The sequence below is a fragment of the Heterocephalus glaber genome, unplaced genomic scaffold (assembly GCF_053883595.1).
Source record: "Heterocephalus glaber isolate CG9 unplaced genomic scaffold, H.glaber_assembly_v1.0 deba00001509, whole genome shotgun sequence".
Lineage (NCBI taxonomy): Eukaryota > Metazoa > Chordata > Mammalia > Rodentia > Bathyergidae > Heterocephalus > Heterocephalus glaber.
The window spans coordinates 17,877,944-17,901,558 of record NW_028258325.1 but is presented as its reverse complement, the minus strand read 5'-3'; the positions used below and the strand labels follow the sequence as shown (position 1 = coordinate 17,901,558).

Below are 23,615 nucleotides of genomic sequence, written 5' to 3'. Positions count from 1 at the left end.
TAAGACAGTGTTGGCATTTTATGTGTTCGTCAGGAAAGTTAAAATAGACAAACTCTCATAAACTCAGTGGCTTAACACAGCAAGGGAAATCCTGCCCTGCACCAGTGCACTAATCACAGACACTGATCTGTGCTGGGTGACCTTCATCCCTCTTGGAGGTATGCTTTTTGGAGCACCTGGCCTCCAAAATTATGCTTGAGCAATGTGAAGGATCACCCAGTCTGGATGTCCAATGTCTTCCAAAGCCCCGTATGTTGAAGAGGGGCGTTACTGGGAGGTGGTGGAATGCTTGCTTTGGGCGTGATCAATATTACAGCCCTCTATAGTGAAAGATGTTATTTTGTCTCAGTTTCCTGATATACACAAACTTTATTGGCCCCGCATGAAAATGTGTAAGAATGCATGAAATTCATTGAGTCCAATCTATCTTTGCTATACTTGATCTCCTCTGGGACTTTGATTGTAGTATGAGTCTTCCTCAGTCCATGCTGGTGGAGTAGAGGCAGACTGCAAAGGGTAAGTATAAGAGAGATGCACGGATGGAAAAATGTGAGATCCTTCACTGGTTGTCACAGTTTCAGCTATTTTCTTAGTGAGGGTGGTATCTATTTTCCACTCTGCTTTACTTACAATGTGACCCTTATGTTCTTCAGGGCATGACCATCATTTTGTACAACAGAATTCAAGAGAATTTTGATAGTGTAGCATAGGACATCATTGTGTTAATCATTTTGTGATTATTACTGCAGAATAAAATGTCTAGCATAGTAAATAATAGCAGTATAGCTGTCTTTGAAGGAAAAGGTCAATATTATACCTGCTTGCTGATAGGAGAGATTAATATACTCTTACTATTATTAATAATAGCAATTAGACTCTATTGCTGTAGCTGATCTTCAGGTCCCATTTATAGGAACAGCCTAATGTTCTTCTTGAGCATGACTTGGCATATTTTAGCACGTCAATTGAAAGCATTGAAAATCAGTGCCAGGATCTTCTTATCTTTTTATTAGCTTTTTGGCACTTGGATTTTTTATTTATATTGCACTGACTTTTCTGTCTCTGAAACAGTTGGGAAGAATTTTTATATAAAAAAAAGACTTTTGCTTAATATCATTTCCAATCAGGGGGCATAAGGATAGATCTTTGCATATTTTGCACCATTTAGCACAGCCATTGCTGCAAATTAAGAGGACAGTCTTACTTGTCAGGACAATTAACACTTGCAGGGAAACACTGTCCTCAGCCACAGGGCGGGGAGGTGGCAGGCTTCAACTGAGATGACTGTACAGAGAAACACTTCCCAGGACAGGGAGCAGAGACAGACATGGAATGGACAGTGGGGGCCACCAAACTGGCTGTTTGGTGACCAGATGATGAAATTCTTCTCTGTTATACTTCTTCTACCAAAATCACCTGTGAGGACAGTGCAAAATGCTTGCAGAAATATAAAAATGTGCCAGGATGATCCTTGTTTAAAAGTTAAACACATGGAAGATAATTTAAGAGTTCCTTCAGTTCAAATGAATTCTCCTCTCTGTTATTTCTTATGCCTTGAATTTTCACGAATATTTCCAATTTTGGATTAAGGCATGAAAGGTTTTTATTAAAATGAACCAATGCTACCTAGCAGGGGTAAACTAGTTACTTTTTATCATTAATGTCTTACTGTGAATAATTAAAACAGGATTTTTTCACTCAGTGAAGCCTTAGGAAATAATCACGGTAATGTTTCAAAATTTGAAATGTATTGCATGCTGGAGTTTACAATGAAAACTGAGTTATTCTGTCATTTGTTGCATATAATATTTTTATAAGATAAGGTAGGTGGAACACGGAGTTACTCTCATTTAACCGAGGAAGCCTGGAAGGCTCTGACTGATGCCTTTCTGATCAAGGACATTCCAAAGGACTGGATTGCAGTAATAGCTGAGTAGTGTGAAGGGAAAGGAGGAAGTGGAGACATCCACGGGAGGACCAGTTCCTGTTGGATCAGAAGGGAGCTGGTGAGTACAGTATGTTAGCAGATTTAGAGGGTGGAGGGAGTTCCCGGTAGAGAGAGAAAGCGAGACCACTAGCAATAGTAGCATTACTAATCTTTTCTTAAGCATCTATTAAGTGTCAAGCTCTAAACTAGACTAATCTATAGTTTCATTTAATCTTCTTTACAATCTTGTAAGATAAATAATGTTCTAAATTTACAAACCAGGAAACAAGAGTTTAGAAAAATTAAAAATCTTCCTCAACTAAAAGTGGCAAAATAGTTCCCTGTTCCTAAGGCCCGCATTCTTTTGGAGCCACTTGTTACAGCTCAAGAAAGCAAACAAAGAAAAGGTCACAGGAGGGCCTTGAAAAACAAATATCCCTTTCTTCATTTCTGTCTCAGGCTTGGCTTCTCTGCCCTTCACCTTTCCATTAACTTTGTAATCCTGCAAAGAAATTTTATCACATTCTGGTCAGAGTAAGGACTTTAAAAAGTTCTCCTTTATACTCTTTTTGTCTTTCAAAGTTTGAGATTCATTATGCTAGACCTTTCACACGTTTATATAGTAACTTTCTCATTGGTAATGTAAACTAATACATAGTGCACTTTTTCTTAACAACAAGACAGTTTTCTTCCCCCTTATTGAAAAATGTGGCCGCCTGTTGTTTCTCTCATACACCAACAATTACTCTCAGTTAGCTTTAGGTGTAATACAGTCTATCAAAATCTTCTGGCTTGACTTTCTCAAGCTGAAGTCATGTAGGGAAAAGAGTGAGTGACAGAATGGAAGGTGGGCAGCTTGACTTTCCCTTGGCGTTTGCTCCCGAAGTTGCTGTAAACCGGAATTACTCCCTTGATTGAAAGATAGCCACCTCTTGGCAGCTGCTTAATAGTATTCATTAATAAAAGATCATCATTTAAGAACCTTCAAGTAATGATAAGCTGATGCATTTAATTGACATAGCAGACAGAAGCTGCTCAAGCTGAGAGGTGTTTTATGAGTTTCATCGCCTTGTTGAACTATCTTGGGTAGGCTGCTTAATTTCTCCATAACTCAGTCTCTCTATCTGTAAAATGGGAATAATAACACTTACCTAGCTCACAAAGGGATTGTCAAAATTAATTAGTCCATATGAAATTCTCTGCAATCCCTGGCTGAGTGGTATCATGTTATGGTAATGGCTAGTGCCCTATTCCGACATTCACCCGTAAGACTCATCCATCAAATACGGTCACAGCTACAGAGCAAGGATTGTGCAACTGCATTCATTGGCAGTGTACCCTGAAGATAAAGTCTGTCATACATAATCTCTCCCCAGAGCGACCTAAGCTAGTTGCAGTATTGATGTAGGCAATCTTCCTGCCAGGATGCACAGAGGCGCTTTAACTAGAGCTAATTATGACCAGCGATAATGCCAGAGGCAGGACCTCACCTTGATGGTGATGGGATGTTCAAAGAAACCATTTCCTAACCACATCATCAGGCAGAATTTTCTGCACCATTGGTGTGGGTAGCATTCTGAAGTATGTCAGGGCATCTCAAGAAAGAGGCTTACAACATTCTTCTAGAAAGGAAGAATACTAGAGAGAATATTTATCCTTGCAAACTGTCCTCTGTTAGGTTCATCATTTACTGCTTTGGACATTTTTATTTTGTGGGGTTTTTTTTTTTCACAGATGTCATGTTCCTAGGGTAGGAATGAAGAGACAAAAATATCTGGCATGTGGTATAGGTGAAATGAAGCCCCATAAGATCTTTTGATCTAAGAATAATAAGACAGACACTAATAAACATAATGCATGGAGTAGAGAAGTGAGGATTTCAGGAAGCTTGGAGTTGATGCTGAGTGTAGGTACTTCGATGTCATGTTTGTTAATAAAAAATCATAAGCTACAAATATTTGTGATATGTCCACCCAAATACCCTTAATTCCATGACAATCACTTTAATGTAAATGATGATGTTTTCACTGGACTATTTTGATAATCTTCAAGCTGGATTCCCTTGTTTTAACCAGGCATGATTGCAATCTATTCAACACACACCAGATTAGTCAGAGTAAGTTAAACTTTTGTTTATGTCTTTAAACATTGAAAGCTAGGCCTTTTTCTATCCCAGGACATTTTCATATATTCTTCCTTTCCCAAATGTCCTCCTTTCCTGATCTAGACCACTCAGTCCATACCACTTGTCAATATAAATGGAAATGCCCTCTCTCTCTCCTTCTCTCCCTCCCTCCCTTGACAATATATTGTTTGTTATTGATCTTCTCCATAGTATTTTCTACAATCTATAATTATCCACCTACCCATTCATTTATTCATTCACTTTTTCATTAATGTATTTTTACTGCTCTGTCTCATAATGAAGGTAAGCTCTTAGAAAGAAAGAATTTGACTTCATTCCTATACTGGCACCAAACAAAACACCTGGCATAAACAAATACTATTTTTAATGTTGTCCAGAAATCGTTACCTTTGTTGAGCACCTAGTCTTTCTCATAGATTATGCTACATACTTTAGACACAAATCTTATTTTCCCATGCAGTAACATTAAGAAGTTGATATTACTTAGCTTTAGTTTTCATACAATTAAATTGAACCTTAAGGATGCTGATATTTGCTGAAGTTCACAGACAGATTTTGAAAAAACAGGATTCCAACACAAGCCTCCCTGGCTCCAATACCTTGGCTGATTTTGGAGCAATACTTTGTCTCCTTATTTTGGAGAAATCTAAATGAAGGAGTCAACTACAACTCCTGATGAACATGGATTGGCTTGAAGGCCTTTTCTTTCAGAAACTGAAATCTAAAAAGAAGCTCCAAATTGCTGAGTATCTTTGTTAGATACCAAGGACTTGGTGAATACAAAGAGTATGCCATGAATTCTCCTCTTAAACAATGAAAAGTTTGAGACTAAACCAGTCTTTTTTTTTCATGTCTTTCTTTGCAAAATTTCCTACCTATTTTCAAAATACTTCTTGCCTGGAGGCATCTCCAACTTTGGGTTCTGATTATTGCTTCCTAGAGAAAGTTTAGGGAGTATGAAAATCATTTCACTTTTAGGTTCACTTGAATTCAATTAAGAACTTGAACATTTAACAATCTATATAATTAAACAGCAAAAATCTGTTTAATTAAAGTATAAAAAGATTGTGTCTGTTTTTGGATCTTTGGCATTTAACATGTGATGTTTTACATGTGAGTTTAGGTACTTTTATAATTAATATAAAGAAGTAGGATAACTTTTAAAAAGTGAGACAAACTTCTAATAGCAATGTGCTCCTTTTCTTGCCAAAATTTACAAAAAGTAACGTATGTGTACATGAGCAAGGTTTTCTACAATTATATGCATATTTTTCCTGAAAGATACAACTTTTTTCCAGGATTATTTTGCTGGAAAGTTTCCATTTGCCTAGAAGGGTAGTAAAGACAAGCTAAAATAAAGGTGTGGATGGACTGAAGTCACCAAATCTTAAACAGAGCAATCAAAACAACCATAAAGACACATCAAAATAAAATTTTAACTATTATGGCATACCTATGGACTGCTGTGAGACAAAAATAACATGTTTTTGTCGCAGAGACAAAGAAATGTTCAGCACAAGAAGTAGCAGGAACTGAAAGTCAAAGCCAGCTCTCTGGCTCTAATGGACCAGTAGTGAAGACAGAAGAGCGATTGGTAACTCACGGTACAGTGGTCCATGCTACAACAGAGATAGACACGAGTTCTGTAGAAATATGGAAAGTAGAGCCTAAATCAATCCTGGAAGGGTCACACCAGACTTCCTAGAGAAAAATTCACCAGGGCTGAGTAACTTCATTGTTACAAAGAGCACCGTGAAGTTTTGAGGATGCCAGTGACATGGAAGTTTGTGAATCTTCTTTTTGTTGGTCAGCCTTGTTTCTTTTGTTTGCAACTGGCTTTCTCCCCTAGAGAGGAAAGGTAGCTGCCTCACCCAGTTTCGAGTTCTTATTTCTTAAGGTGAGAGAGGATTTCTATCGTTCCAGAAACCATTGGAAAATATCTAGTGAAAAATTCTGACGTGCCTTGATTGAATTTCCTTTCTAACCTGTGGCCATTTTGGGTGAGAAATGGTGCTTCCTGATGGGTTTCACTTTGACCCATCCATTGTTCCCAGAATGCTGCATATCTGTGGTGGCAACCCACTTGAAACCTAGAGGAAGAGAAAGAAATATTTACTAAATGACATTGTTGGTGCTTCTAGGTTCTGTCTTCAAACTTACTGGTGATGAAAGGAATGAAGGATCTGTGGATACATTTTAGGTCACATTTGCCTGATTAAAAATCATTGGGAAAAAAGAAATCGTCAAATACTTGGCAGTATTTGCTAAGTTATTTTCTGTGCCAGCCTAGTACCAGGTGATTTTCTTTCACTCTCTCATAAAGATTCTCACTACAACCTCTGGTGATAGGTACTATGTAAGTATGGGGAACAGAGAGGTTAAGTAACTCTTAAAAGATCACATGGATTAGGAAGTCAGAAAGACATGATTTATTTTTAAGGAGCAGTTCCATGTTCCCTCCAATACACTACATGGGATCTTTGGAAAACAATATTTGTAACATAATGCATAATCTTCCAAAGGCCAGAGGTGTGCAAATAGGAGCTTTGTTTTGTTTTCTTTTTTGCTGACTTTATGATAAGATGCTCTTTTTCTTCAAATTTTAATGTGCTATGTCAGGAGAAAATATATAATGAGTGCTCTGGATTTGCTGTCTTTTGAGCTGATTCTGTAAGACCTGTCACATGTCTCTTCCTTGGAGAGGGTAATTAATGGGGTGTATTGTTATTTCCAAATGATATCATCTCTGGCAAAAATTTCCTTTTGAGCACACAGTGTGGGGATGGGAGAGGGAGTCTAAAGGGACTTGTAAATTTCCGCATCAAAATTGAGCAATTTCCCAATAGGATGGTGGAGGAAAACATTAATCATTAAATGGAAAATACCTTTTATCTTCATAGAGAGATTTTCTTATCAAGTTCAAGTGACAATTCCTTTGGAAGAATCTCTGTCCTCAGTTGTGTGGCTGTGGTTGGACAATATGTAAGGTGAGGTGGGGTGTGACACTACACAATGTCTGGATCATTCAGCAAGCAGACAGTAACTGCTCTTTAGGTTGGCTCATTGCACATTTAATCAGTGCTGTGCAAAGTTCCCTAGGAATGACTATTTCCCTTCTCAGGTAAACATTATGCTTAGTTACAGAGGTGAGAGAAATATATAGAGGGGAAAAGGTGTACCTCATTTTATTACCCTTTTGTGTAATAGTGGTAAAAGTTTTGTAGGGAGTATTGTACAGTAAAACAATCATTTGTCAAAGGGTAAACTTACTGAACACCAATGTCTGTTTTTAAAAGATCCCCTGTGTGTCATGAAGTACACAGTGTTCATAAAAAGTTGTACTCGGGGGTTAGATATTCCTGCTTCCTCAATTACTGGACTTTGCTGAAGTCTCCAAGGAAGGAGGATGAAACATTTATTGCCAGGAAGCACTAGGTTACACTTTGTCCCAAGCTTTGACATATTCATTAGACCTGACTCTAAATTTTCAATTACTGAATCCATAAAGACCTAGCAAAAACCCCAAACAAAATAACTACAAAAGCAAAACCAACTATAAAACAGTTAAAAGTCATGAATACAACACAGGCAGAAAAACCGAGAACAAAAATAACCAGGAATTGTGCAGTGCAGTTGAAAACTCTATTTATTTCTGTCATTTTAGTTTGGCCATCATGGTCATTGTGTCCCTTTGAAGAATGATACCTGGAGTTGTACTTTAGTCATCAATTACTCTGATTGATTATTTAGTATCTTATAATCTAAGAAAATAGGAATTGTTATAATTTAAACTTTAGTCTTTAATGGGGAACTGATGCAACTCATGTAGTAGATGAGGAAGAAAGAAGAAATTAAAAATCCCTTGTGATAAATTGGCAGTGATAGAGGATCTCTAGATAACATCAAGAAGGTATCTGCAAAGGAAGGTAAAAAGGCAGTTTGTATGACATGGTCACTCAGAAATTCTCATTTGAAAGGCCAGTACAAGTTATATGTAAGACCAGTAAAAGTAGAATCTTTAAAATACAGACTGCCAGCTTCACCTCTGATTTATGAAGCAATTCAAAGTTGCTGTCTGCAGAGACATCCTGGATCTGCATGCTTAAAACAGAAGTCCTGGAAGCATGCACAGGTAAGAACCAGGAAATGGTGTTTCAATGCATTCTGGCTGTTGTGCCAAAATACCATGAACTGAGTTCTTGGTGTTTTGTTTCTCACAGTTCTGAAAGCTAGGAAGTCCAACATCAAGGTGCTGGTAGGTTGGGGTCTGGAGAAGGCCAACTTTCTGGTTTACAATGGTACCTTTGCTCAGGGTCTTCCCTTAAACAGTAAGGAACAATGAGCCTCTTGGGGGCCTCTTGTGTAAAGCCACTTATTCCACTTATGAGAGAAGAAACCTTGTGACCTAGTTATCTCCCAAACACCTCCATCTCCTAAAGCCATACCTTAGGGTTTGGGATTTCAACATTTGAACTTTGGGCACACAAAAATTCAGATCATAGCAAATGATAATTTTGGTAAACTGAGCCTAAGATACAGACTAGTTTAAGGCTGAAAAATTCCTTGTGCCGTAGTTTCAGGGAGGTTCCACAATTCTACAGATGATATCTCCAGTCATTCCACTGGGTTCTTAAGATGAAGACTCAAGAAAGATACCCCCAAGGCTCTGGCAGGGAAGAGTAAGCATTGGAAAATATACTCAGAACCTTCCATAGCCCTAACCCTAAGGCTTCACCTAGAACTTTCCACATAGCAAAGCCTTCTCTTTAGGGAATGGTTTGCTAGAGCCTTATCCCAGCTGGGAGGTGGAATTCCTCCCACTCCAGTCCTCTTTAGCCTTATGATCTCACTGGAGGGAGGAATTACCATAGCCTATGCAATACTGCAAAGAAACAAACTTGGTACAGTGGCTCTATGAAAGGAGTAGATGGCTGTGAGAGAAAAGTTACAGTGAAGGAGAAACACCTGTGACAGTCACAGCCCTTAGAGGAAGTCCCATTAAATGACTGGAATTTAATTGAAGGCTGTGATATACTCTGTCTCCCTTGTCACTTTGCCAGTGCCTAATCAGGGCTCCAGTCTTCAAGCAATAGGTTGCAGCAGAGCAAGTTACAGATAAAACTCTCTTAGGAAGAACACATGGGAAAAACACAAACAGGGACACTAGGTGGATTTTAGGTGGAGGAATTGGAAGCCTCCAGCATCTGCAGCTAGTGCATGCATTAGAGACAATCCAACCAGACAGAAAAAATGAAATTATCACATTAATAGTCAATTTTCTTCAATTCATATTAGTTGATACAACATGCCTGACTTTGAAATAAAAAGGTCAAGACATGTTAAAAGGCTAAAAACTAACAAAAACAAGAGACAGAGCAAGCATGAGGTCAGATTCAGATAAGACACATATTTTGAAACTGTTTGAATTTAAAATACTTATACCTGACATGTTTAAAGATTCTAATGAAGAAAAAAATCTAGACAGTTATGCAAGAGCAGGTGAGGAATATAGGGAGAGAAATGATTCTCTAAAGAAGATTCAAAAGGAAATGCTCGATATTGCCAGACTGTAAATGGAATAAAGGATGCTTTCTATGGAGTTTATCAGAAGACTGGACAGGTTGAGGGAAGAATTATGGGTCTTGAAGATAGGCCATTAGCAACTTTCCAAACTGAAACACAGCAAGGAAAAAATTAAGGCAGAATAGATATACAAGGACAGTGAGATGATAGGAATTCTGTCCCATTAATTGGCATGGAAGAAAGTAAATAAGTGAAGTAATAATAGCTGAGAATTTTCTAAAACTGATGAAGAATAGAGAACCACATATCCAGCGGGCTCAGAAAACAGGGTAAACATCTCAAAGTACTATGCTTTGACATATCATACTAAAACTACAGAAAAATTTTAAAGATCCAGGAATGGCAGTATACTCCTATAATCTCAGAACACCGGGAGGCTGAGGAGGAAGATCACAAGTTTGGACCCAGTCTGGGCAATTTAGCGAGTTACTGAGACCCTATTTCAAAGTAAAACTAAAAATTAAAAATAAAACAATAGTTAAAAGTGGTTGGGGATGCAGTTTAGTGCAAATATTCTTGGTTTAATCCCAGTATAAGAAAGAGTGAGAGGTGGGGGGGGGAAGAAAGAAGAAAAGAAAGAGAAAGAAAGAAAGAAAGAAAGAAAGAAAAGAGAAAAGAAAATAAAAACATCATGAAGAAAATCATGGTAGAGGGACACTTTACCTATACAGGAATAACAAGATTAATTACATCTTGTTACAAAATTTCAAACAAGACAAGTGTGGAATGAAATATTTAAAGTATTGAAAACACCACCACTGGCCTTCATCCAGTGCTTTTCTCCGGGGCTCGGCCAAGCAGCCTGAGGCTCCTTGACTGTATTCCTGTTCCTGCCCATGGCATGGTGAGGTCCCGGGAGCAGATTGGACCCCTGCCTTCATCCAGTGCTCCGCTTAGCCAAGTGGGTGCCTGCAAGGCCCAATTCCTCCCCCACTCCCAGGCCTTCTGGCTCTTCTGCTACCTAGTCCCGCACTACAGAGGCACAGGGGATTATACTTCACATAGTTAAATGTGATAGATTAATAACTACCACAAATTGTCATTTTCTAAGATGCGCTTGATGCTATGGTATTGCTGATTATAACATTTGGCCTAACATGTTGTGATTGATCTAATCAGTTTTCCTTCCTGGTATAAGGAAAATAAAATAGCCTCAAAGCCATTAGAGCCTCAAAACCTAAACACAAGCCATATCTGGAAGACACCTCTGAAAAGCAATCATTCCACAAGGGTTTTAAACACAAGCAATAAAGATACCTGCATTAAGCAATTCTGAAATATCAACCCAGGAATTAAACCAAGGACAGTACCAAAAACAAAAATGAGAAGACATTTAAGCAAGGCACAAACGCAGGCTTCCATGCCACAAAAGGGAAATTCTAAGGAAATGAGGTGGAAAAGTCGGATAATCAACCACCTGGACATCCTGAACTGATAGCACAGGAAGTAACAAAGCAGATACATGAGGCTCTAGAAAAATTCAAAGCAGAAATAATCTCCCAGATAAATACAGAGATGGTGAGTAGAGTGAAAGACATGATTAGAGGCTCTAGAGCAGAAACAGACAAGAAAATAGATGAGATCAGAAACACACTGGAAACCATGAATGCTCAGCATAAGAACGAAATGGAAACCATGAAACAGATTCAAACAGATATTCAGGAGATTAAAAACTCCATTGAAAGCATCCAGAGCAGACTAAGAGAATCTGAAGACAGAATATCAGATATAGAAGACAGGATCACAGTGAAGGACCATGAAAACAGAGATTTCTTAAAGATAGTAAGGGACTATGAGAAATCAATCCAACAGCTGTTAGATGATGCAAAGAAGAATAACATAAGAGTGATAGGAGTCCACGAAAACACAGGAGAAAGTACAATTGACATAAAAAACTGTTCACAGAAGTAATAGTAGAAGACTTCCCAGACAGAGATGGAGAATTGGACACACAGATAAGTGAGGCATATAGAAATCCACCCAGCCATGATTAAAAAAAATCTACACCTAGACATATAATAGTCAAGATCTCAGAAACCCAACGGAAGAACAAAATTCTACAGGCAGAGAAAAGAAACAAATCACCTACAAAGCAAAGCCCATCAGAATCACGGCAGATTTCTTAACACAAACCCTCAAATCAAGGAGAGCCTGGAGTGAAGTATTTCAACCCCTAAAAGAAAATAACTTCCAACCTAGACTGTTGTATCCTGCAAAATTATCTTTCAAAATCGATGGGGAAATTAGATACTTTCTCGACAAAGAACACCTGAGAAATTTCATGAAAACCAATCCAGCACTCCAAACAATTTTATGCAATATCCTAGAAAAAGACAATGAAGGTCACAACTCCATGAGGACCAACAGAGGGAAGACACCACGCAAGGTAAGGCACTAAAGGGAAAGGGGGAAAAATAAGAAAAGAGCCAAAAACAATAAAACATCATGGCAAGAATGAGTCAATATCTCTCAATTATAACTATCAATGTTAATGCCCTCAATTCACCAATCAAAAGAAACAGATTGACAGAATGGATTAAGAAGCAAAACCCCTCAATATGCTGTATACAAGAAACACACCTAATTCAAAGGGAAATTCATAGACTGAAAGTAAAAGGATGGAAAACAGTTCTCCACGTGACAGGATCCCAGAAAAAAGCAGGAGTAGCAATCTTATTTGCAGACAAAATAGATTTCACACCAAAATTAATTAAGAGAGACAAAGATCGTCACTACATCCTTGTGAAGGGAACAATCCAAGAGGAAGAGATGACAATCCTAAATATTTATGCACCAAATACGAATGCCCCCAACTATACAAAACAAATATTAATGAACATAAAAAACGAAATAAACAATAACACAATTGTAGTGGGAGAAGTCAACACCCCTGTATCACAAATAGACAGATCATCTAGGAAAAAAATTAACAATGAAATTCTAGAACTGAACCAAACTATTGAACAAATGGACTTAATAGATGTTTATGGATTGTTCCACCCCACAAAATCAGAATACACATTCTTTTCAGCTGCACAAGGGTCATTCTCCAAAATAGATCACATGCTAGCTCATAGGACAAATCTAAGTAAATGTAAAAGAATTCAAGTTATCCCCTGTATATTATCAGACCATAGTGCAATAAAATTGGAGATCAATAACATAAGAAACTGCAAAACACCCACAAACACATGGAAATTGAATAACTCTCTCCTGAACAACCAATGGGTCACAGAGGAAATTAAAGAAGAAATTAGACAGTTTCTACAAGTAAATGATAATGCCAGTACAACAAATAGGAATCTGTGGGGCACAATGAAAGCAGTTCTATGTGGGAAATTCATAGTAGTGAATGCCCATATTAGGACAACAGAGAGAACTCAGTTAAATTACCTAATGCAGAACGTCAAGCTCCTAAAAAAGAAGAGCATAACAAGCCCAAAGCTCGTACAAGAAAGGAAATTATAAAGATCAGAGCAGAAATCAATGCAATGGAGACTAAGAGAATGATACAAAAAAATGAATGAATCAAAGAGCTGGTTTTGTGAAAGAATAAATAAAATCAATAAACCTTTAGCCAACCTTATCCAAAAAAGGAAAGAAAAGACTCAAATCCATGCAATTAAGAATGAAAAAGGTGAAGCCACAACAGATCCAGCAGAAATTCAGAGGATCACCAATACCTACTTTGAGAACCAGTACTCTAATAAAATGGAAAACACAGAAGAAATGGACAGATTCCTAGATACATATGAATTGCCAAAGTTAAATGAAGAAGATATAGAAATTTTAAACACCATAATAACAATGAGTGAAATTGAAAATGTAATAAAAAATTTACCAACAAAGAAAAGCCCAGGTCCTGATGGGTTCATTAGTGAATTCTACAAGATGTTTAAAGAAGAACTATTGCCATTACCCTTTAAACTCATCAAGGAAATTGAACGGGAAGCAAGCCTTCCAAATTCTTTCCTGGAAGCAAGTGTTACTTCGATTCCAAAACCAGGGAAAGACCCAACCCAAAAAGAGAACTACAGACCAATCTCCCTAATGAACATAGATGCAAAAATCCTCAACAAGATACTGGCAAACAGAATACAGAGGGTCATCAAGAAGATCATACACTCTGACCAAGTCGGATTTATCCCAGGGATGCAAGGATGCTTCAACATCCATAAATCAATAAATGTAATACACTATATTAACAGAATTAAGGACAAAAACCATATGATCATCTCAATAGATGCAGAAAGGGCATTTGACAAAATCCAACACCCATTCATGATAAAAATCCTATAGAAAATTGGAATAGAAGGTCTTTATCTCAACCTGATTAAGGCTATCTATGAAAAACCAACAGCCAACATCATACTAAATGGTCAAAAACTGAAAACTTTCACAGGAACAAGACAAGAATGCCCACTATCACCACTCCTGTTCAATATTGTTCTGGAAACATTAGCCATAGCAATTAGACAAGAGAAAGAAACAAAAGGAATAAAGTTAGGAAAGGAAGAAGTGAAACTGTCATTATTTGCTGATGATATGATACTTTACATAGAAGACCCAAAAAACTCGGTCAAAAGCCTTCTAGACTTAATTGACAGATTCAGTAAAGTAGCTGGATATAAGGTCAACACTCAAAAAACAATAGCCTTCTTATATGCAAATAGCAGACCCATTCAGAGAGAAATTCAAGAAATAATTCCTTTTACAATAGCTTCTAAAAAAAGGAAATATGTAGGAATCAATCTAACAAAGGAAACAAAAGACCTCTACAACGAAAACTAAAGCACTCTGAAGAAGGAGATCGAAGAGGATATAAGAAAATGGAAAGATATCTCTTGTTCCTGGGTAGGAAGAATCAATATAGTGAAAATGGCCATACTTCCAAAACTACTATATAGATGTAATGCAATACTGATTGAAATTCCAACAATATACTTCACAGAACCGGAGAAAACAATCCAAAAATTCATTTGGAAGCAGAAGAGACTTAGAATAGCAAAAGCAATTCTGGGCAACAGATATATGGCTGGGGGTATCACAATCTCCAACTTGAAACTATACTACAAAGCTACTGTGATAAAAACAGCATGGTACTGGCAAAGAAACAGACCCAAAGATCAGTGGAATAGATTAGAAGATGCAGAAACAACTCCAGGCATACTCAGCCACCTCATCTTTGACAAAAGAGCCAATTGCCCTCATTGGACAAAAGATAGCCTGTTCAATAAATGGTGTTGAAAAAGCTGGATTTCAACCTGCCAAAGATAAAAACTAGACCCATACCTATCACCACGCACTAAACTAAGATCGAAGTGGATTAAAGAGCTAAGTATCAAGACAGAAACAGTAAACTTGCTGGAAGATAAGTTAGGTAGAACTCTCAATGACATTGGAATAGGAAAAGACTTTGTGAACAAAACTTCAGTACCACAGGAGCTAACACAAAGAATCAACAACTGGGATCTCATCTAATTAAAAAGCTTCTGCACTGCAAGAGAAACTACCAACAGAGCTAAGAGACAACCTACAATATGGGAAAGAATTTTTAGCAGCTGTATCTCAGACAAAGGGCTACTATCTAGAATATATGAAGAATTGAAAAAAATCAGACCCTCCAAATCCAAAGACTCAATTCAAAAATGGGGATCTAAAATGAACCGACATTTATCAGACAAAGAAGTAAAAACAGCAAATAAATATATGAAAAAATGTTCAACATCACTGGTCATTTGAGAGATGCAGATGAAAACAACACTGAGATTCTACCTCACCCCACAAAGAATGGCTGCTATCAAGAAATCAACCAATAACAAATGCTGGTGGGGGTGTGGAGAGAAAGGAATCCTTCTCCATTGTTGGTAGGAGTGCAGACTGGTGCAACCACTGTGGAAATCAGTATGGAGAAACATCAAAGAACTAGGACTAGAGGTCCCATTTGACCCAGCTATTCCCCTACTGGGTATCTTCCCTAAAGAACTAAAAGAATCATACCACAGTGATATATGTGCACCTATGTTTATAGCTGCACAGTTTGTAGTAGCTAAGGTTTAGAAACAGCCCAAGTGCCCATCAACTGGAAACTGGATAAAGATGTGTTTTTTTGTAAAATGGAGTGCTCAGCCTTAAAGAACGAGAAACTAGAGTCATTTATAGCTAAATGGATGCATATTGAGGCCATCTTCTTAAGTGAAATAAATAGGACACACATGTATAAATACCAAATAGTATCTCTAGTGTGAGAAACTGAAAGTGTAAATAAGGATGAAAATGATTAATATGAATAATTAATAATTTGAAATAGGAAAAGGTCCAAAGGTGGAGGGGTGGTGGGAGGGGAAGAGGAAAGGGAAGAAGGGAAAGGACAAATTATGTGAAAGAAAAAAATAAATGGAAACAAAGTCTATGTAAATAGGGAAAGGTGAAGGGGGTGAAGGGCACACAGTTAATGGGGAAAAAAATAAGAACTAAGATACATCATGTTGAGGTCCAAACACCCAATGATAAATGTAAATGTATTGTACACCTAAAATGTACCAATTAATATATAAATAAAAAAAAGAAAACACCACCACCACCTTACAAACCTAAAATTCATATCTTGCAAAAAGTATTCTTTAATAGTGAATGAGAAAAAAAAATTTCCTCAGACTAATAAAAACTGAGGAGTTTTGACATAAGTCAACCTACCCTAGAAGAAATGGTAAAATAACTTATTCTGGTATAAGAAAACCATGTTGTGAATTGAATGCTTGTGTTTCCTCAAATTTATATGCTAAAGACTTAATCACCACTTTATCTGTATTTAGAAGTTAGACATTTAAGGGCCTGGGATATAGCTCAGTGGCACAGTACCTACCTCGTAAGCGCCAGGTCCTGAGTTCAATCCCCAGTAACCAAAAAAAAAAAAAGTTAGACATTTAATGAAGTAATTATGATAAAAATCATTAGAGCAGGCCCTTGGTCTCATAGGATTAGTGTCCCTATAAAGCAAAATATCAGAGATATGAGGTCATATTTTGGTTATTTATAGACCTGAATATTTACATTAAGATAGTGCATACACATATCATGTTGAATTGTTAGCTAAGAGGACCTAAAAGAATAATAGCCCAATAACAACAAGAATACTTAGCACCTATATCTTGGCTTCTAGTAGCATTCTTCAATAAAAGAAAGTAGTATGCTTTCAGAAGGGCTGATTTAGGACTGTGACAAATGTATAAGTTGTGTTTGAGTTTCTTAGAGTTTTGGAACTCTTAACAAACAAAAAACCATAATAAAAACAAAGACCCATGATGACGGGTGTAGGAAAGAACATTATTGGAAACCTCTAGAAAAGTTTCCTATAGTTAAATCTCAAAAAACTTTGAACAACAAAAAGTAGTGTGAGTAGTAAATTTATGTGTCAATTGGTCTGGGCCTTGCTACTCAGATATTTGGTCAATATTCATCTAGAAACAATATTCTATATATTCTTGTAAGGCTAGATTTTATACAAACTTAACATTTAATTCATTACACTTTACTAAAACAAATTGTCCCCTGTAATGTAAGTGGGCTTCATCCAATGGGGTGAAGTCCTTAATAGAAAAGAAAAAGTTGCCCTACATTAAGAAAAGGGGAATTCTCAGCCACTCCAGCTATGTTCAAATGCCCTTGCCTCTTGCTACACTTCCACAGTTTACCTCCTCCCCCAGTGCCAAGGAGCAGAGCCTCCACCCCCAGAGTGCCTAGAAGGTGAGCCATGCAGGTGCCAGCAGCACTCCCTCACACTAAAATGAGAAGACACATAAACAAGTCTCAGAACCAGACTTCCAGATCACCTAAGGCAACCCCAAAGGGAAACAAGGTGGAACAATCTGATACTCAACTATCTGGACTCCCTGAACTAGCAACTAAAGAGGATCTGGAAAAAAAAATATGAAATCAGAAATAATTTCTCAGATAACAGCAGAGATTGTGCCCATAGTATAAGACATGATTAATAAATCTAGAGAGGGCATAGATAAAAAAATAGAGGAGCTGAGGGACATGATGGAATCCCAACATAGGAAACAAATGGAATCCATAAAACAGATGCAAACAGATTTCTAGGAGATTAAAAACCCCACTGAATGTTTAAACAGCAGAATGAGCCAATGTGAAGACAGAATTTCAGATATAGAAGATAAGATTGTATTTAGTGAGCAGGAAAATAAAAATTTCTTTAAAATATTAATGCAAAGAAGAATAAGATAAGACTGATCAGAGTCAATGAAGAAACAGAAGAGAGTGCAGATGACATACAAATCTGTTCACAGAAGTGATGGAAGAAAACTTTCCAGTCAGGGGGAAAGAACTTGACATACAGATAAGTGAGGCATATAGGAATCCAACTAGCCTTGATTAAAAAAAAAACAAACCAAACTGAGGCATATAATGCTTAAGATTCCAGAAACCCAACAGAAGAACAAAATTCTACAAGCAGTTAGAGAAAAGAAACAACTCACATACAAAGGACAGCCCATCAGAATTAAAGCAGACTTCTCAACACAAGCCCTCAAGGCAAGAAGACCTTGGAGGGATGTATTCTAAGCCCTAAAGGAAAACAACCTCCAACCCATATTGATGTACCCTGCAAAACTATCTTTCACCGTTGATGGAGAAGTAAGATACTTTCATGTCAAAGAGCACCTTAGGAACTTCTTGAATATCAGACCAGCACTCCAAAAAATTCTAGAAAATATCCTAGGAAAAGACAATGATGATCACAACCCCAGGAAGCCCACCAGAATAAATCCATCAGGCAGAAAAAGAAATTAAACACAAAAGGGCAGAATCCTACAAAAGAAAAAGTCATGACAATGATAAGTCAATACATTTCAGTTAAACCATCAACATTAACAGTCTCAATTCACCAATCAAAAGAAATAGACTGGCAGAATGGGTCAAGAAGTAAGACCCCACAATATGATGTTGACAATAAACATACTTAATTCAAAAAGAAACTCATAGACTGAAAGTTAAAGGGTGGAAAACAATACTCCATGTGACAGGAATCCCCCAAAAAGCAGGAGTAGCCATCATCTTTGCAGATCAAGTGGATTTCAAACCAACACTGATTAAGAGAGTCAAAGAAGGACAATACATTCTTGTAAAGGGAACGACCCAAGAGGAAGAGATGACAATCATAAATATATTCTCACCAAACACTAGTGTGTCCAACTATATAAACAAATACTAATGGACATGAAAAATCATATAAGCACTAATATAATAGTAGTAGGGGACCTCAATACCCCACTGTCAAAAATAGGTCAACTAGACAAAAAATAAGCAACAAAATGCCAGAACTCAATCAAATTCTTGAACAAATGAACTTAACAGATGTTTACAGAGTGTTCCATCCCACAAAATCAGAATACACATTCTTTTCAGCTACACATGGTTCATTCTCCAAAATAGACCACATACTTACTCCTAGGACATGTTTAAGTAAGTGCAAAGGAATTGAAGTTATCCCCTGTATATTATCAGGCCATAATATGATGAAATTGGAGATCAATAGCAAAAGATACCACAAGAATTTCATAAACACATGGAAATTGAACAACACACTTCTGAATAACCAATGGGTCACAGAGGAAATTAAAGAAGACATCAGACAGTTCCTACAATTAAATGACAATGACAACACACCATATTAGAATCCATGGGACACAAGAAAAGCAGTCTTACAAGGGAAATTCATAGCAGTGAATACTCACATTAGGAAAACAGAGTGAGCTCAAAACTGAAATACCTAGGAATCAACATAACAAAAGAAATCAAAGACTTCTTCTCTGAAAACTATAGCACTCTGAAAAGAGATTGAAGATGATATCAGAAAATGAAAAGATATTCTGTGCTCCTGGGTAGGAAGAATCAACACAGTGAAAATGGCCATATTTCCAAAACTGCCATATAGATTCAATAAAATCCAAATTGAAATCCCAGAAGCATACTTCACAGACATGGAGAAAACAATCCAAAAATTCATTTGTAACAAGAAGAGACCTGGATTAGCAAAAGCAATACTGCAATAAAGACAAGGTAGGGAGTATCACCATCCCCACCTTGAAACTATGCTACAAAGCTACTGTGATAAAAACAGCATGGTACTGGCAAAGAAACAGAACTGAGGACCAGTGGAACAGATTAGAAGGTGCAGAAACAACTCCAGACACACTCAGTCACCTCGTTTTAGACAAAGGAGCCAAACACCCTCACTGGAGGGAAGATAGCCTCTTTAATAAATGGTGCTGGAAAAATTGGGTTTCAACCCTTGCCAAAGATTAAAACTAGACCTATATCTCTCATCATGCACTAAATTAAAATCAAAACAGATTAAAGATCTAAATATTAAAACAGAAACACTAAACCAGCTGGAAGAGAGGTTAGGAAGAACTCTTGAAGACATCAGTGTAGGAAAAGATTTTATGAACAAAATCTCAGTTGCCAGTGAGCTAGCACAAGCTATCAACAATTGGGATCTTTTCCTACTAAAAAACTTCTGCACAGCAGGAGAAACCACCAACAGTGTGAAGAGACAATCTACCACTTGGGAAAAAATCTTCACATGCTGTTCCTCAGACAAAGGTCTACTATCTCAAATCTATAAAGAACTTTAAAAAATCAGACCTCCCAAATTTAAAGACCCAGCCCCAAAATGGGCATCTGAAATGAACAGACATTTCTCAGACAAAGAAGTAGAAATAGCAAATAAACATATGACAAAATGTCCAACATCACTGGTCATTGGAGAGATGTAAATGAAAACATCTCTGAGATTCCACCTCACCCCAGAAAGAATGGCTGCTATCATGAAATCAACCAATAACAAATGCTGGTGAGGCTGTGGGGCAAGGGGAAAACTTCTCCACTGCTGGTGGGAGTGTGGACTGTTGCAACCACTGTGGAAATCAGTATGGAGATACCTCAAAGAACTAGGATTGGAAGTCCCATTTGACCCAGCTATTCCCCTGCTGGGTATCTTCCCCAAATAATTAAAAGAATCATACCACAGTGATATATGTGCACCCTTGTTCATAGCAGCACAATTTGTAATAGCTAAAACTTAGAAGCAGCCCAATTGCCCATCACCTGGAGAATGGATAAAGAAAATGTGTTTTTTTCTATAAAATGGAACACTACTCAGCCATAAAAAATGAGAAATTAGAGACATTTATAGCTAAATGGATGCACATTGTGGTGATACTCTTAAGTGAAATAAATAGGACACACATGTGTAAATACTGAATAGTTTCCCTAGTGTGAGAAACTGAAAGTGTAAATAAGGACTAAAAGGTATAATAGATAATATGAAATAGGAAGAAAAGGGGCAAAGGGTGAACAGAAATGGGAGAGGTAGGGGAAAGGAACGAAGGGAATGAAATTAATATGAGAAAATGAAAAAATGGAAACAAAGTCTTTGTAAATAAGGAGGGATAGTGGGGTTGAAGGGAGGGCAGGGGAATGGGGAAAAATAAGAACCAAGAGAGATTATGTAATGGTGCAAATTTCCAATGATGAATATCATTATTTTGTATACCTAAAATGTACCAAAAAGAAAAAAGAAAAGGAGAATTCTGCCAACAAACTGCCCTTAGGCTCAAACTGCAATGTCAACTCTTCCCTGGTTCCCAATCCTGCTGGCATATCCTCCAGAGTTCATATTTACCAGACTTCTCAATCACACACACACATATAGTCACATCAATCCATATGTACACACACAGTATATACTATAGGAATATGTATTTGCACACACACACACATATAGTTAGAGTTTGAGATAGAGATATGCATTCTATTGATGTGTTTCTCTGGAGAACACTTATAGGTAGCATTGGTTATAATCCCACATATAAAAGTGTTCTTAATTCCCTATTGATATAAATGAATGACTAAATTGTTAGGTCATTGGTATAAAAGAGACAAATCTGTCCTAGAGAAAGGCTTTAAATAATTGACATAGATTGATGTAGACACTCTTCTCCTAAGTAACTGGAGGTTAATCCCCTAACCCTTGCATGCAGATTGTACTCAGTGACTTGCTTCTAAAGACTAGTGAATGAAAAGAGAGAAAAAGAGCAATTTTATTATGGAGAAACCTGACAAATATTACCTGAACTGGGGAACTAAATTAACTTCAATATAAGTCATGTTGATAGCATGTACTGTTAAAATCACTGATGAGAATGACATCTCTCTTTTGTGGTTTTCCTCCTAAAACCTCATAATGCCAGTCTAACTACAAGAAAAAATATCAGATGAACTTCAGAGCTTCCTACCAAACACTGACCAGGACTTCTCAAAACAAGACTACTGAAAACCAGGAACCCCTGAGAAGCTGTAGCAGCCAAGAGGGACCTAAGGAAGCATGATGATTAAATCTGATGTGGGATCCCGGGTGGGACCTTGAGGCAAAAAATAGTACATTTTGGCAAAAGCTAAGAAAATAGGAATAAAGTACAGATTTCAATTAATAAAAATGCATCAATGCAGATTGCTTTTTTCGACAAATGTGCCATAGTATTGTAGGTTGTAGATTGAAGAAACTGCTTGTGGAATGTATGGAAATCCTCTGTACTATCATTAAGACTTTTGTCTATAAATATAAATGAATTTCAAGATAAAAATGTTCAATAAATAATGTAACTAATTTGGAAAAAATATCAATTGCTGCTTTCTTGTGATTAAAAGGTTGAACTTAAAAATATCCATAAAGGAAAAATTGCTCAGGTAAAGGACCCAAATCTTAAGAATATAGAAGTTTTGAGTGTGTATCCAGGCAATCAGGACTGACTTGTGAAATTCAGATCTAAAATAGTAATATGATATTTGCCATGTTTTTCAGATATAAAGACTAATAAAAGTATTTGATTGCCATTTCATAAAATGTATACAAAGTATACCCATTAGTACACTTTCCATGCTTTGTGCTGATGGAGAATCCATTTTTAACCATAGAGCAATTGATTTTCATGAGTGTCGTTTTCATATATTACTGATTTGTATTCTATAAGGCCACCATTAAAGGATGGTTTGTTTGAGTGTCACCCACTCTCTCTTTTGCCTTGGACTTTCTGGTTTATTCAAGTTACCAGGGAACAAAAATAGCTGCAGTTTTGGCAGGATCCATTCTTTTCCTATAGGGAATACTCACTATTTAGCAATGAGCATTTTCAAATGCAAATGACCCTCCAAATTAGGGCAGTCCTCCTTCTTAGAGCCACTACTAAACCACCACCTGCCTGTGAGCCTATTCAAAGCCAGTCTACTCGGCCCATATGCATCTCCTCCAGTGTTTTATTTGACAATCTGTTTCAGCTTCACAAGGGAGCTAGCAAATTATGTATTGCTCATTTTGTCAAAGTCATCATTGATGACAATTCCGGCATCAAGAGGCTCATTTTATTCTGCAGATGTTTTTATCAAATAGAAGATAAATCATGGCTTCCCATTTTGTTTTGTGCTGTACTTCTGGGAATAACAGAGGGCACAAATAAAAACCTTTTCATTAATAAAAAAAGAAAGGAACGCACTCAAGAGGATCACCACTGCCTGATTTTCAGATACACAGAGCACACACTGGTAAGAGATTATATTTAGTACCAGTGTAATAGACTTGAGGGAGAAGTGATGGTGTTTAGCGAAGGAGGGGAGGAAGGAGGGGAGATGGAGGTAATCTTAATTTTTTAGATTCATTTTCTCTCATTCCTTTGGGCATATTGACCCCAACTTCACTTAATTTTAATACAGAATTTGAATACTCAGACTGAACAATATTCAGCATAGCATCTCCTAGAAAGAACCATCATAAAGTATTCCTGAAAAAACAACAAAAAAGTCAAACTCCATAGCATGTCTCTCATTGTGACACATTGCCTTGATGTACTCATGGCTAGGATTTTGATGCAGGCACCAAAG

General features: G+C 37.1%; 2 long non-coding RNA genes across 3 annotated transcripts in view; one reads left to right on the top strand and one right to left on the bottom strand.

The window, feature by feature from the left end:
* Nucleotides 1–1,860: 1,860 nt before the first annotated feature.
* The window catches only part of LOC147825078 (uncharacterized), a 102,178-nt gene continuing 80,423 nt past the window's right edge, over nucleotides 1,861–23,615 (bottom strand). Inside the window, exon 3 of the long non-coding RNA XR_015441297.1 lies at nucleotides 1,861–6,163. This is a non-coding gene — a long non-coding RNA (uncharacterized LOC147825078). The remainder of the gene's footprint in view (nucleotides 6,164–23,615) is intronic.
* LOC110349660 (uncharacterized) lies at nucleotides 1,915–22,299 on the top strand. 2 transcript variants are annotated; one of them, XR_002395802.2, is made up of 4 exons: nucleotides 1,915–2,006; nucleotides 6,974–7,060; nucleotides 8,103–8,205; nucleotides 21,932–22,299. It is a non-coding gene; the product is annotated as an uncharacterized LOC110349660 (long non-coding RNA). The 2 variants fall into 2 exon arrangements; XR_002395801.2 differs by lacking the exon at nucleotides 8,103–8,205.